The 16,671-nt window shown below is 40.8% G+C and overlaps 1 long non-coding RNA gene across 2 annotated transcripts in view; it reads right to left on the bottom strand.

Annotated features, from left to right (window-relative positions):
* Positions 1-2,450: 2,450 nt before the first annotated feature.
* The window catches only part of LOC141278983 (uncharacterized), a 42,357-nt gene continuing 28,136 nt past the window's right edge, over positions 2,451-16,671 (bottom strand). For both annotated transcript variants that reach the window (XR_012332575.1, XR_012332574.1), the window contains 4 exons: positions 6,528-6,584; positions 6,206-6,322; positions 4,383-4,594; positions 2,451-4,049 (listed from right to left, as the gene is read on the bottom strand). This is a non-coding gene — a long non-coding RNA (uncharacterized lncRNA). The remainder of the gene's footprint in view (positions 4,050-4,382; positions 4,595-6,205; positions 6,323-6,527; positions 6,585-16,671) is intronic.

Consider the following 16,671-nt stretch of genomic DNA (forward strand, 5'->3'; position numbering starts at 1 on the left):
AGTATTAGACAACTCTAAGCATTTTTAAAATAAAATCTGTCTTTACGATCTCAATAAAATGATCCGAGACACTTAAGGATCCTTTGAGAGACTTTTTTTTTTGCAATAGCACCTTCAAAATCACACTGAAGTTAAGTATTTCAAATAGCATTAAAAAAAGACTATGTTCCAGCCGTTTCCTTTTTAATTTATACCTGAGCAATTTCATGCAAATCTTTAGATACATGCTCTCCTGCAATTAAAAAAACAATGGGTGTCATTCTTATCCATTCTGAGAACATAATTCTACTGTAATGTTCTAAAGAAGGTAAATATATTGGGTAATTAATCAGGTAGAAGCATTAACCTTGATTATAATTAAACCAAAATCATAATTTTTGGCCAACATGTCTCTCCCACGAGATGAATCATGATAAACAATTCTGCTCCTTGGGTTCACTCATTTGATTAATTGGACTATATTTTGTGGCTAATATGATCCTGACAGATCAGAATGCCTGCCTCATCAAAATTTAAACTTTCATGTTATAGAATTGAAGAAACTTACCCTCAATATCTTCCAAGAATAGTGAATATTGTGTTTGCCTAAAAAATAATACACTCCTCTTCTTTCGTTAACTACTCAATTCTCTTTAGATATCTATATCCGTACATAATCACGCCCTTCCTGCCCCATGAAGCCAATGTGTTTTAGAGGAAGTCAACTCCACCCCTAGCCAGTCAGCCCTGAGCCAAGCAAAGTATCCCTTTCTCTGGGCAGAGCAATTGGTTCAGAGATGGACTCCTGATCCAACTGAAGTCAATAAAATATAAGAAAAGGTTTATTGTCACAATCCAGGAAAGAAGCTTTCTCACTCCCCAGAGGGAAGATTCAGAAGGATCCCTCTCCCTGTTCAAGGCAAGCATCAGTGAAGCCACCTTTAACCACAAGGGGGAGCCAACCCTTATGACGAAGCTGACACCATAGGGGAGCAAAAATAGAACCTATGCGAAGGGTTGTTACAGAGGAAATATCCTTCATACACTCTTTCCATCTTCTATTCAACCAATATTCCTCTAATTGATCTATGAAGACATTTTGAAAGCCTCTTCGGATGCCTTGCTTTAGTTCAAAAGTACACTCTGCCACATTTCCCCTGGCACGATAGTCCAATATATCTGTCAGAGAAGGAAATGAGGTTACTGTAATGATGACCCAAACACTTCCTCTTCTTGGAACTCCAGGAAATAAAATAAAGCTCATAATTCAGAGTTTGCTGAATCTCTCTTCCTCTTTTTGAAAACTGGAAAGGCAAAACGGCATTTGCCCACATCTGATCTTCCAACGTACCTCATTTGCCAAGATTACTCAACAATCGCATTTACAAGTCCTTTTTTTAATGTTGAAATATAATTTAAAGAAAAAACATGCATTTATTGCAAGGGGGTGCTTCAACTCCTCTTAACAATCTATTTGCTCAGGCTTCCCTGGTGGCGCAGTGGTTGAGAGTCCACCTGCCGATGCAGGGGACACAGGTTCGTGCCCCAGTCCGGGAAGATCCCACATGCCGCGCAGCGGCTGGGCCCATGAGCCATGGCCGCTGAGCCTGCGCGTCCGGAGCCTGTGCTCCGCAACGGGAGAGGCCACAACAGTGAGAGGCCCGCGTACCGCAAAAAACAATCTATTTGCTCATTTTGGCTCTCTCTTCCCCTTTGACCACAATTCTAATTAAGGAGGGACTGTTACTATTTTCTCCACTGTGTTAAATTGGATAGAAGTTTCTTTGTCGCAAAAAAGAAGTCCAGAGGTATAGCTAGCTCACGGTACTTGTGGCAGCTTCATTGTCACCAAGGACTTGAGCGTCTTTTCTCTTACAGCTCAGGAATCTTAAGCTTGTACCCCATGATCCACACTAGTTAAGAGCATCAACCTGCTTGTCCATATCCCAATCAGCACGAAGGAGAAAGGGGGGTACAGAAACATGTGTCCCTTTCTTTAAAGGACTGCACTGATTAATTCGTGCTTATTATGCTATGACAACAAGCTCCGAAATATGAGGTGCTTACAACGTTTATTTCTCTCTCTCTCTCCACTCCTCAGATTCATCATCTCTCACCACTTAGAATGGATCCCCTTGTGGGTTCGTGCCTCCCCTAATCTGACTCAATTTCCCACACCTCCGTGACTCCCTAACACCTTGCTCTGTGCCCTCTGCAACTGGAAATCCCCTATGCTGTGACCTCCTCTCTGGAAGTTGCCTTCACCTTCTTGCTCTAGCTAGAGCTTTCAGGTACCACTTCAAGAGGAGTCCTTTTAAGTAGAGGCTGTTTTTATTCTCATACCCAATTTTTTTTTTTTTTTTTTTTTTTTTTTGCGGTACGCGGGCCTCTCCAGTTGCGGAGCACAGGCTCCGGACGCACAGGCCCAGCGGCCATGGCTCACGGGCCCAGCCGCTCCACAGTATGTGGGATCTTCCCGGACCGGGGCACGAACCCGTGTCCCCTGCATCGGCAGGCGGACTCTCAACCACTGCGCCACGAGGGAAACCCCTCATACCCAAAATTCAACAAGGCTTGAGATGGGCAGGATCCTCCTTGCTCCTTATCTTTATTTCTAAACTATTGTTTCCCCCCAATCTCTAAAAGTCCTCAGTTACATGGAAACATGTGTTATCAGATTAGATTACCACATTAACCTGCCCTTATTGCAATAATCTACCTTCCACTGGTTCCCATATTAACGTCCTAGACCTTGTCATTACCAACAAATGTACTGCCTCCAAATTTTCCATTTAGGTCACCATCTCCTATTCTTCTTGCATCCCTTCAACAATCTTGATCCAAAAATTCTTCAACCACATTGGGACTTCCACTGACTGCCCCTACCACATTTCACTGTCTGTTACACGCTCTTTTTTTGTTTTTTAATTGCACTCTTATTTGCCTCCTTGCCCTGGTTAGATTTCACAATCCATTATTATGATGTTTCCCTTGCATATGCCTGCTACACACCCAGCAAGATCCCAGTTCGACCAGGTGCCTGCCCCCAAGCAGCTGGACACCGCAGGAGTAAGCTCACAACCAGTATGACGGCTCACCGTTCAACGTCTGTGCAAACCTCAAGTGGGACCTCAGCGCTACCAGACAAGTCTTATTTATTCAACATTTCAGACACAATTTGCTCTCCCCCTCCTCCTTAGGAGGCCCATTCTACAATTTCTCCCTTCTCTGCAAACCTCCAACAACTCCTCCCTAGTCATTTTCAGCTGGCTTTTTTTTTTTGCTAAGAAAATAGAAACAAACCAAGAGGTTAACTGCTATGACAATCCACCCCAAAATTTCATTGAAAAGACCATGAGAGCTCTGGATTCTGAGAGAAAAGTAGGAACACAGGTAGGAAAAGTATAGTAAATAAGACAGCATCAACAACAGACTTTATCTTCTTTATACTTGTTTTAAAGGCCAGCTCTTCATTCTGTGTAGGACCCACCAGCCAGAGACCCTGGGCATATGGAGATGAACATACCCCCAAAGTCCAGTCCAGTCTTAGAACCCCGACTCCAGTCTTGGTTCTACCCACCTTACAGCTGCATAAACCTTCCTGCCCAAACAGGACGGACTGCCCAGGAAGTTAAAGGCATGAAACTGCAGAGACCTTATTTTCCTTATAAAATGGCACAATCAGCTTCTATGCTCAGTTTCTTTTAATGTATGCAAATGAATGGGGAAGTGGGAGTGGTTGAACTTTCCTATAAATCTATTTGAACTCCTTTGGGGAAAGATGTAAATAAGTAGAGCTACACATTCATTGTAAAGACACAGATATGGTATTATCATCATTAGTAATAATTTAATTATATTAGCTAATTGTTATTACATTTTTATGCATTCACGTGAAGGCAAATCTTGTCTTCCTGCTATCTCTGTCATTAAAACAAAAGAATAATGCTATCCTAGATGAGAAGAATAATGACTACACCTGTCAAAATAGATTTATATCTTGAGTCTCAGACAGCCTCTGTAGAATGTCTTTGCCAGGAATATTCATTTGTTCTTTTTTCTTTTCTTCTCTGTTTTAGAGAATAAGACAGAAAGCAGATTTTAATCTTTACTATTGAGCCTCCCTCTCCAATGATGCTTGGGGCAACAACCTTTCAAAATTAGGTACCAATCAGTGCCAATTCCTTTGGTAACCATTGTAATAACATTAACATGATGAACTAATGAGATATTAATGTGGTTGTAATAGACATTTCCATAGGAGTTCCATTGTAATTGAGCAGGTTAATAATCTGCCTTAATCTGTACTTGGCAAGTGGAATGTATGATGAATAGAGAAAGGCAGAATTTTGATGACTTTCAGCTTGTAAGGTGTTTACTCTTTCAAAACAGAAAGGAAATACCTGTTTTTAAAAGCAGGTGCACTGGGGCTTCCCTGGTGGCGCAGTGGTTGAGAGCCCGCCTGCTGATGCAGGGGACACAGGTTCGTGCCCTGGTCCGGGAGGATCCCACATGCCGCAGAGCGGCTGGGCCCGTGAGCCATGGCCGCTGAGCCTGCGCGTCCGGAGCCTGTGCTCTGTAACGGGAGAGGCCACAACAGTGAGAGGCCCGCGTACTGCAAAAAAAAAAAAAAAAAAGCAGGGGCACAAGTGAACATTGGAGAAAACTGAGCCCAGAGTGTCACAACCCTTATTCTTCAAGGCATTTTACGCACTTAACTTTCTAAACAGCACTAGATGTGGGGAATAAATCTTTATTTGTATTCGATATGCATCTGGTAGTTCATCCATTTATTTGACTTTTAGTCTATCAATACTTAGCAATTACAATTACGGATGGCAAAGCGTTGGGAATTCAACGATGGTACAATCAGCGTTGCTTTTAAAAGAAAGAGACACCACATACCCACCCCCACACACACACCCACAGCCACACATATACCACACACCTACAGACACACACTTGAACGTATACACAAAGACACACACACACACATGTGTACACTCACACACAGAAGAGCTTCTACTGTTTGAGAGAAATAAAGAAATAAGGTCAAGAACCTATAAAGAAATAAAAAGGAATGAGGTGATGGAAAAGCCAAAGAAAGATTGAAAAGCCAAGATATTCAGAGTGTTTCAATTGGATTCAAAAGGATACCTGCAAATAACCCTGGTTTGAACTCTGCTGAAAGAGAGAGGAGCAGAAAGAGCAAGGCCTTTTGTATGATTATTTATTCCAGCAAACAACAGCACACGGCAACTCAGAGCCTTTCTATTCCCTGAGCTAATATTTGGAAGACATTGTATCTCCAGGGCAAATTCTAAGTGTTCCTCCTCTCTCTAAAGTAAAGAGGAAACGGGAAAAAATCACAGGTTTCCATCATCCAAGGATAAAAAGAAAATACTGATGATATTCACCACTGAACGTTGTACAAGGAAGATGAAAAATTAAGAGGAAAGTACGATGATAAGCTTTGCATGGCAAATACAAATAAAGGCTGTGTAAACACGTGCGTTTTTTTTTTTTTTTTTTTTTTTCGAGGCAGACTGTCGTTAAATTAACTGGCAGCATTTCAGAATCCCTTAGCAGTAAACACTGCTGCCAGTTCTATTCAGACCTTAACCCCTCTGCATGAGATGTGCTTTCCTGGACTGCTCCAAGTGGTCTCAGTTCTGCCCAGCCTGAATTCAAGGAGGAAGTAGCCTGCAGATTCGCTAGCTTCCTCCATCTTCCCCAATTCCCTTTCCAGCTGATAATTACAGTGGCCCCATTTCTCTGCTTCCCCTGGAAGAACTGACTTCCTTAGTGTGACTCGGCACCTTGTACCTGCCTGGAGCACAGTTTCCAGGGCTTTTGCTTCGCTCCCTCATCATAGCCAACCTGCAATTACTAGAGGGGATTGTCCAGATTCTGCCTCGAGTTTCACCCAGAATTTCACTACTTAGCAAACTTTTGGACCCACCTGTAAATTTGACACCAGTAAGGGTTTTCAACACTAAGACTTTTGGAGAATTAAGCAGGCAGACCAGATAGGAGACAGACCATCATCATGGAAATCAGAACAGCCTATTTTCAAATTCTGGTTTCTCCATTTAATACGTTATGCTACTTCACCTCTAGTGCATTTCAGCTTGCTCATAGATGAAAATCTCTGTATTAGTCTCCTCAGGCTGCCATAACAGAACACAGACTGGATGGGATAAACAATAAAAATATATTTTCTCACAGTTCTGGAGGCTGGAAGTCCAAGATCAAGGTGCTGGCAGGGTTGATTTCTGGTGAGCCCTCTCTTCTTGGCTTGGAGATGGTTGCCTTCTTGATATGTCCTCATGTGGCCTTTCCTCTGTGTGCACATTAGAGAGAGAGTTCTCCGGTGTCTCCTCTTCTTATAAGGACACCAGTCCCATCAGAGTAGGCCCTAACCTTATGACCTCACTTAACCTTAATTACCTTCTTTAAGGCCCTGTCTCTAAAAACAGTCATATTGAGGGTCAGGACTTCAACATGTGGATTTGGAGAAATACAATCCAGTCTCCCATAACACCTACCTTGGAAAATTTCAAGGATTTCCAGAGTTTTCATACTCCATGATGGAAGCCCCTGTCCTGAAATGTACAAAGAGGGTGAGAGGAGAAAAAGAAGGTCAAATCAAGGCAGCTTGTTTCAGGAACATCTCTGTGAAAAAGAAAACTTAGCTCTTATATTTTCTCAGGCCCTTATTAGCAAAGATTCTGTATTTATAAGAGATAACTAAATAATGGATAATTTTATTCTTCTCTTATATTAGGAAACATTGGGATAACCATAGTGCATATGACCAGAATATGCAGAATTCTAATTTCTGTCCCTGCCATTGACTGATATGGTCATTGTGAATATTATAATTTCCCTCTATTTTTAGAGGAAATCAAATATTGCATAATAAACTACAGTGCAAACAAAACTATGTTATGCTTCTCAGCAATTATAAATAACCAGATCAACCCTAATCAAATTGGGGGAACATTTAGAGTCTACTGAGTCCATTAGCTGTGGTGTAAGATAAACAGAATAAATAGAATATTCTTAATGAAAGACACAGACCATTGCTAGCTCTGCCCATACCCTCTTCTGAATGGACATAGGGATGTGCAACACCTTGGGATCAGGTGACTGGACCCAGGGTGTGTACCGAACCCAAACTTTGCCTAACCCTATATTAGTTAAGGAAAGGCCGCAGTTCCCGTGTCTTCCCAGCAACAGGGCCCCTAAGGCCCATCTTTTAGCTCTATTTCCTAATAAACCCCCTGAAACCTCTTAGAAACCTTTCTCTTTTCATGGGCTGGCTTGGGTGAGCTTCTCTTTCTGCAATGAAGGGAACCATCACTACCAGTTTTGGATCTAGGATTACAGCTTTTCTGTGCCTTTTGATGTCATCAAATCCAAGTAAACACTCCAAAGCCTGAATGTCTCTCGATCCAGTGGCTGCTAAAGGACTTGTTGTTGGTATTTGGCTTACTAGATGTTATGTATCTTATTCTATTACTGTTACTCCATATTCAAAGTGTGTGGAGATATCAGTCGGTATTGAATCACCATAATAGGTGATTTACAAAGAATTTGTCTTCACAACTGCAGACAAATTCACCTATAAATATTAAAACATATCTCGAGCAAAAAACAAAAACAACAACAACAAAACATTGGTTAATATTCCCCAGCAGGAAACAAAAAATCAATAGATGAGTTTCTAAATTCCCAGAGCTAGGAATCAGGAGGCCTAGACCCTGATGTCAAATCTCCCAATAACTAGTTCTATGACCTTGGGCACTTGTCCATCAGGATTTTTTTGTTTTGTTTTGTTTTGTTTATTGAAGTACAGCTGCTGTACAATATTATGTAAGTTACAGGTGTACAATACAGTGATTCACAATTTTTAAAGGTTATACTCCATTTATAGAATATTATAAAATATTGGCTATATTCCCTGTGTTATACAATATACCCTTGTAGCTTATTTTATACCTAATAGTTTGTACCTCTTACTCACCCACCTCTATATTGCCCTTCCCCCCTCCCCTCTCCCAACTGGTGACCACTAGTTTCTTCTCTATATCTGTGAGTCTCCTTCTTTTTTGCTATATTCACTAATTTCTTGTATTTTTTAGATTCCACATCTAAGTGATATCATACAGTATTTGTCCACGAGAACTTGAAGGTTCCTTATTTTTCTAACGGTGACAACAACACTTTCCCAAGCTGACAGAGTTGTTATGGGGAGTCAGTAAGGCAACAGACGCACAGAGGTGACTGAATAGCTAGAATGCTACATCAACAGTAGGTTTTAAAAAATGATATGTAACATATTATTCAAAATATTATATATCAATATATTATTAAATAATGTATTATTGTAAAATTCTGCCTTGATAATTTCAAAGTTGTGATTATACTTCTATTTTGAAATGCAAGAATGTGTCACTCAAAATGTATGAAAACATCCTTTTATCTAACAAGTCTCCACTTTAACATGCAAAGTCTACTTATGAGAACCAGCAAGTGAAGTCTGCCCATAGCTCCCAACCCTGGCCTGACTAGGACATGAGTTGGGCATGAATTGGACACGATGGCTGACATCAATTTTCCTTCCTCATCCACACCCTACTTCCAGTCTTCCTATTTCAATCTTAAGCATCATAAGGATAGCAAGTGAATCTATCTCACTTTGCATTATATGCTCAGTGCTCAAAAAATACTAGGTGTTCAATAAATACTGTTGAACATACTGTTTGAATACTGTTGAATTTATTCAAATAAATGAATAAAATTTCCTCAAAAACTATTCCTTCTTGCGCACAAACTACACTACTACAACACAAATTTTCTCTTCCCTTCATTATTCAAGAAGCCTCAAAATACTTGCATTCCTCCAACTTGATTTAAGTTATTGAGGTCAGGAAATTTGTCTTTGACTTTTTATATTCTCTCCATTGCCTTTAATGCAGTAGATGCTCAGTAAGTGTTGGCTGATTGGTTGAATGATAACTTGAAAATTTAGTGCAACTGACAATTCTTTTTTTAAAAAAATCAAATCAGTTTTGTCATGAATTGACTAATCAATGCTTCAATATTCTAATACCCAAACAAACTTTTCCCATTTTTAAGGAGCAGTGATTTAAACCAAAATGTTCATATAGGACATTAGGAGAGTCATAGTGTTTTTAATTCTTAACCTTCTCATTCATGCGTTATACTATTTTATGACTTCCTTGTTATCTTCAGAGCCTACTTTGTTTTAATGGGGAAAGGACTGCAGAAGTATATGTAGGAGACACCTTGGGAAAATGAGGAAGGAATTAACTTTGAAGTTTTCTAGTCTGAAAGATTAAAAAGCACTCCAAAATAAAACAAGTCAGCATTCTCGATGCTGGAAAATGACAGTGACTGAAAAAGCCTTTCTGCCTGTATGAGCACTGTCCTCTGTCCCCATCCCTAGTGCCGGGTAACTCAGAGATATAATTTATGATGGATTCACAAACAAAATGGTCAATGGTTCAGCACAAACCAAACATGAGCAGACACATTTCTAAACCCAACCGTCATGCTGCTTACACAATCTGTTGATCCATTGAACAAATATATGTTGAAAGATTAAGCGGGAGTTGACTGCCATTCAGGAAGATAAATGTAGAGTAGACTCATTTTCCGCCTGACTTAATGCTTAAGGATTTGTATTAGAAGGATGTTGGGGAGGGGATGTCTGCGGGGGATGGGAGGAAGGGAAATTCCAGTCACCCAGATCTTTAGAATGAGATTATCTCGCCAAGGACCTCACACAGAGGCCTTTACCAGCCACCTCTTACATCCTGGACCTTCTTTTCTCCTCATTCTTTTACTGTAGGAAAAAAAAGATCCAAGGGAATAAATGAGTGCTGCAGGAGCACTTGGCTCAGCTATTCAGGCCTCATTGATGGAACGATAGGAGACAGAATGTTTTATACAGTACAGTTGGAGATTTAAAAGGGGGAAAAAGAGTCAGCCAGTCATAAAGGCACATTGTTATCCAGCTGTCTCATAAAAGGGCTGTGAGCCATTAAGCTATAGAGAGAACTCAATGCCTGAAGCTAGAAACTCAGTGTTCCTGCTGGTGGGGCCAATGCCATCCCCAGGCAGAGAGCAGGGCCAGCCTTGATTCAACTCATTCTTGTTGACACCTTCCTCAATTGAGGTATGAGGCCAGGCTTCTGGATTTGCATTTGTCCAGCTTTGCTGGGCTGAAAAAGACAGCCCTTCAATGCTGTTGATCCTGTTATAAGTGTTTGAGCTTCACAGGAGAGCTTTGATAGAATGAAAGTAAAAGAAAGAGACGAGAGGAAAGAGGGAGAGAGGAAGGAAGGAAGGAAGAAAAGAAAGAAGGGAGGGAGGGAGGGAGGGAGCAAAAGGAAAGAACAAAAGAGAAAGCACAACCACTTGTACAATAGAAGTGGAGTTTCCTTGATTTGTAAACCTTGGCCATGGCTACAATACAACAATGCAATCATGCTGCTTCCTTGTTTAGGAAGCTGTGAACAATTTTCAGAGACATCCAACACCTCTGGCCTGGTCGGGAATGCATTCAAAAAGAAAACCACTGAGCACTGCAAAAAGAGATGGATCTTGACTTACTGAAGTACATATGCCAATAAATGCAATGGGAAGCAATTCACTTCGATTCAACATTTACGGAACACCCATATGGGTCATGCATAACTCAGGAGTAGGAACCATGCAAGCTTTCAAAAGACCTGGCTCTTGCAAAGTGCACACGCCAAAAAATACCATGTGGACATGTGCAGAATGGTGCTTAGATGTCCAGGAAGAGGTACGTTTTCCATTGTATTGAGAGTAACTTGAATCTTCTAAATTGGAGAAAATTTTAGGCAGGTCCTAGACTTCAGCAGTGCTGTGAAGAAGAAAAGGGAGATGAGCACGGACAGTTTCACATATACATTGTGGGCACAAAGGCCAGAGAAGAAACAGTATTCAAAATAGACTAAGAACATCTTTATTTGCCAAACAAAGCAGTATGTTTGGAAATCAAGAGGTGATTGGTGAAAATGACTGATGAAAGGCCTTGAAGTTATCTTTAGCCAGTCATAAGCCCTTGTTTTCCATTTTTAAATGCATCTAGTGCAAGATGAAGAAATGCTAAAATATAAACGCGTGCACATAATTCTCTAAGTCACATTTCTTTGGGTTCGTGTTCTTTTTAACTTTTAATTTTGTTTCTTCTCATCAGATTTCCTACCCTGAGTCATCCCAGGCCTCCAAGTTGAAGAGGTTAATGACCAACATATTCTAGCCCACTATTTCAGTTTCTTGTTGTTTTTGTTGTTTTATTTCACTGGGACATTTTGCTGGGATTTAAAATGGGGTCACACAACAGGAGAGACTGGACCATTCCTTCAACATAACGCCCCCATTTTCTCCTTGGTGACACTGTTATTAACTTTATCTTTCATGAGCACCTTACTTTCAGATAAAACCAACCATCTCATAGCACAAGTCTTGATCAACAAGTTTTAACTTTTGGACCAGTAAGTCTGCAGTTCATTTTATTCCATTTGTTTATTTTAACCAAATATCATTAACTTGGAATGCTTAATCTTAAGTATCTGATCTCACATCTTCTTGGATGGCTAGCACTTGGCAAGCCAAACATTAACGGCAAGAATAGAAAAGAAGAAACACTGAAACTAGTGAATTCACTGGAAATGGTTTGCAGTCTAAAGAAAACAGGACCATCTGGGTTAAGTTATAGACTGAGCTTTTTGTTTGGTTTGGCTTGGGGTCGGGGGAAGTCTTCCCTATCCCCCTTTTACACTTTTGTCGAGCAGCACAGTGTCAGATATTATTATTCTATGAGTGGCTTTAGGTTTTCTGCAAGGCTACCCTGTTGGACAAGCAAATCTATGTGAATCTTGTACATGATGGAAATTGGAAAGCATTCTCTGGTATGTTCATACAGCTTCCTAAACTTATTTCTCCTCTGCCCTGGCGTGCAAAGGGAACATAGTGTATGGTCCAATCTCACCAGATCCAATCACCTCAGGTCCAGGCGAGTAAGACTGTCTTAAATTACCTCCATAGGTGAGTGAGTACGAGCCAGCTGACAGCAAAGCATAATCTGCCCAACATGGGCAGGGACTAGTACAGGCTCTCCTGATTGATTTGTGGCTGTCCCAGGGAAAGGAACAGGATGGATGTGGACCCAACCCTACTTTGGCAAGAGGTTATACTGGCCTGGATAGCCCTCAATAAAGGCGTACAGAAGGACTAAATGGTCACTGGGGGATTTCAAAGGTAGGGAAAGTTAGTGATTCTGCCACAAAATTCTATTCTGGATTGAAAAAAACAGCTCTATTTTTATCCACTAAACCTAGGAGAAATTTTTGCAGAATAGCAAAACTAATGGTAGCCAAAGCTAATGGAGTGTTCTAAGAAGTATTTTATTCTTTCCCAGTGAAGCTCCATGTGTATGATGACATTTTCAGAAGGAGCTAAAAGCTATCTTCCCCAAATTAAAAGCACAGTTAGAAAATCTGCTCCAAATACAATGGTCTGCTGGCTTTGAAATATTGCTCCAGAGACAAGCCCTATGGCGCTGGAGAAGACCTGAATCAGCAGAAGGCAGGAGGCGGCGCGAAGACGGTATTTATTATGTCTCGCAACGAACTACTCCATAGGTCACTGCTGATTTCTGTTTACACTGTGCTGACCCTTCACACTCCAGAGCAGTTTGTTCAGCTGTGATCTACAACCGAGAGTACACGCAGTCTGTCATCTGCTGGGCTCCGCTCAAGCCGACCGGTGTACCCAAGAAAACAGGCAGTGTTACATACAGAGAAATGCCCACCAACCTGCAGTTCCTGCAGAAAACAGAAAAATTGTCTGTTTTCTCACTTTGCACTTTTGCATTAATAAAAATTACGTCTTGGGATCCTGGTGTAAAGCATGATCCTAACAAACTGGATTTTAACAAAGCGATTCTTTCCACTTTACATTATGGAAACTGGAAAATGAGCCTGTAGAAACGATCCTATCTGTAGGTCATTATTTCACCCATTTCAGTTAGGAGGTTCAAATACTGACGTGCAGTAGTGCAGTGCTTTTTGGAATGCATTTGTGCCAACTTTTTTTGCAAAGGATTATCTGAGGTCACCATGCTGTGGTCGGAGAGAAACCATGGGCCGTTCTGTTATCCTATGAGGTTGATGTTTATGGTCTGACTTATGAGGGTCTGTTTCTTGAACTTGGAGCTCCCTGATCGTTTTATCTACCCATTCAAGAGCAGAAGACTCCTCCTGTCTTCCTGGGTGTGAGAGTTTAACTACATTGCCATGGAAAAAATGTTTTGTGATTTTTCTGAGGCTAAAAACAGTCTCATACCTGTGTAATATAAGCAATAATAATACAGTGTTTGTTTCCCAGACAAATTCTAATGCCAGGGACTAGACTACTTCAGTCACTCACTCCTGATCTGCTCAGATGGGCTCTTTAAAGGGGAATTCCCATATACAGATTACCCTTTATGATGGGCTCCCCTAGAAAACCTTCTATATCTGCCCCCTCCTGTATCAATCTGGCACCTTGTACTTCCCCCTACCACAGCACTCAACACTGTACAATCACCCACACAACTGGTTATTTGAGGACAGGATCCATCTATGAATCCTGGTGCACCCACAGAGCACCAGTGCCTAGCCCAGTGCCCGACACACAGCAGGCAGTCAATAAATGCGGGAGTGAACAGTGATTCTGTTACTTCTTCCCTAAAACTCAACAGGATCTTGGGCTCTGGGGTCCTGGATTCCTTTAAAAAAAAAAATGAGGTTGGGGAGAAGGGGGTGGAGAGAGAGAGGAGGAGGGGAGGGGGAGGAGGAAAGAATGAGAAAAGAGGAAAGAAAAGAAAAGAAAAGGTAAAAAGGAAGGAACAGAAGAAGAAAGGAAAGAAAGAAATGAAGGGAAACCCATAGCTCTGTGTCTAACACAAGGAAGGATGGGCTAATAAAAGAAGTAATGCTGATGAATGTAAAGTGATCAGGTAGGCACTATTTTTTGAAGATGAAACACAACAGAATTTAGAACTCTGTTTCCAGCAACATGGCAGACTAATCCCTCCAGGCATAACTAAAATGCTGAATAAAATATTTAAAATGTCATTTGAATGCATGGTGTGGCTGGCAGGGAAATATAGGGATGGATTGGAGGCCAGAGGTAAAGAATGTGAATCTCAGAAGTAAGCAAGCAGTAGAGAAAGCACTCACCTTAGGACTATCTAAAAATCCTCAAGAGGCCCACAGCTCACTTTTTACTTGGCTGCACCCAGCACAACTTGGGGCTGTAGCAAGGGAGCAGGTCAGATTAAAAAGCGTTGGCATAGAGCTGCCCTCCTAACCCCAAATATATATACTTTCAGAGGTAGGGGAAAACATTCCATACACTTTACAGAGGAGACGTTGGGCATATATGCCTCATTGGGCTTGAGAATTTCTAATCACAAGTCCCATTTATGTGGGTGTAATGTAAGAATGCCCTCTGTCTGTGTGACTCCCAGGAAAATACATATGGAAAAAATACTTCTTTAAGTAGTCCAGCCATCATATACTCATGCTATGAATGAAAGAGAAAAAAGGGAGGAAGACAAGCCACCTCCATTTCCCAGAAGTTGTACACACCAATTCTGGCCGTAACTTACTCATATGACGATACCTAGCTGTGTATGCTGTCTTTATTCTGGGTTCCAAGGTTCTATTGATGGAGAGAAATGAAAGAATAAATATTGGGGGTAGGGAGCGCTGCCTCTATCTTCAAATATTGAGATGACTCTCAAGAGAGAATTAAGGTAATATTTGATCCTTGGACATCTTTCTGGTTAGTGATAGACAGGATTTTTTGAGTCTCATTGCAGAATAAATTGGTTTTGTTTGTCTGTCTTCAAATTTTCATTAAAAAAAGATAACTAGGTAAAAAATATATTTGAAATTGGAAATCAATTTCTTAAATAATAAGAAAAAGGGATGAAGAATCCAAGAGCAAGACATCATATAAACTGCAATTACAGTTCTTTTTCTCAGGGAGCTTGAAGTTCCTAGTATAGACAGAACTGATCAGAACTGATGTGACCTTATTGTTTCTTACCTGTTTCCTTTCATTTTGCTCCTCAACACAAATTTCCTCAAAAGAGTATAGAAGCAAAGTCCTCCTGCCAGAGCTAGAAAAACAGGGAAATAGCTGAATGGTTTCCTTTTGGTGGACTGCCTTGCTTAAGGCTTTTTGTTTGTTTGTTTGTTTTAGGTTTCAACTAAAACATAGGAATAATTTGTCATCTTTAAAAGGTTTAAAAAGAGACACTTTCTATAATAAGATAGCATCTTTAAAAAAATAAAAAACAGATCCACAGCTAATGTAACTAAATGTTCTTTGCAGAAGGGAATTGTAAATTTCCCTTTATAGGATTAGCGTTACATAAAAATTAAATAAATAGGGCTTCCCTGGTGGCGCAGTGGTTGAGAGTCCGCCTGCCGATGCAGGGGACAGGGGTTCGTGCCCCGGTCTGGGAGGATCCCACATGCCGCGGAGCGGCTGGGCCCGTGAGCCATGGCCGCTGAGCCTGCGCGTCCGGAGCCTGTGCTCCGCAACGGGAGAGGCCACAACAGGGAGAGGCCCGCGTACCACAAAAAAAAAAAAAAAAAAAATTAAATAAATAAAAATCACAGCACCAAATCTGAAAATCCACAGTAGAGGCATGTGAAAGGTCCCAGAAATAAGGGAGATATTTTATTTTCTGTATGGTGCTGCCAGCTAATGTACCAAATATAAAATAAAATTTATTATTGGTCAAGTATCAAAATGGCAGCGACTGGTAAGAATGGTTATTCTGGCTAAGTTAAAGGGAGAACTAAACTATGTATTGGTTTGGGGATGCAAAGAGGACACTCTTACACACTCTTGCACTCTCATACACCTATATGTACAGTTGTGAGTCACAGCAACCACTATATTAGTACAAAAGTTTTCCAGATGGTTCAGCCCTATTACCTGCATTTTCAATATCTCTACTTAGTCCCTGTACATGGATAGCAATAAATCTACTATAATCTAGTGCCCCAAGAGGAGAGGAAAACAAACCTAAAGCCTCTGTGAAAAAGTGGTTACTTTCTGAAGAGCAGTTACAGTACAGATATTTTGTCCTCTTGCATTTCAAATGACTCTCGATTTATTTGGTAAGTGTATTCCTTGTAGCAGGAATCCTCTGCCCTCCAGTCATCCTCCTTTCCCCTATATTTTTGAGACGCCCTGGGTCCATGATAGTAAGGCACCAAAATGTAATCCAATGGGCTTAACTCTCTGAAAAACTGGGATCATGAAAACAAAGATATTCAGCTAAGTCACAATTTGAGATGGGTGTATTTTGTAGGATTGTTTTTGGTTCAATGCAATGCAGATCCACTTAAAAAAGTTTAACCAAATATTGTATATTTCTCTTGCAATAAGTCTAGGAGTAGGCCATCCTTTTCTATCTTTTCATTCTGCCATCTTTAGCATTTTGCTTTCATCCTCCCTGCCTCACTATGGCCGCTATACCTCCAGGCATCACATCCACATTCCAGACAAGAAAAAACAAGTGACAAAGGGGAAGAGGAAATATCTACATCAGGAACGCAAAACTTT

The sequence above is a fragment of the Tursiops truncatus genome, chromosome 6 (genome assembly GCF_011762595.2).
Source record: "Tursiops truncatus isolate mTurTru1 chromosome 6, mTurTru1.mat.Y, whole genome shotgun sequence".
Taxonomy (NCBI): domain Eukaryota; kingdom Metazoa; phylum Chordata; class Mammalia; order Artiodactyla; family Delphinidae; genus Tursiops; species Tursiops truncatus.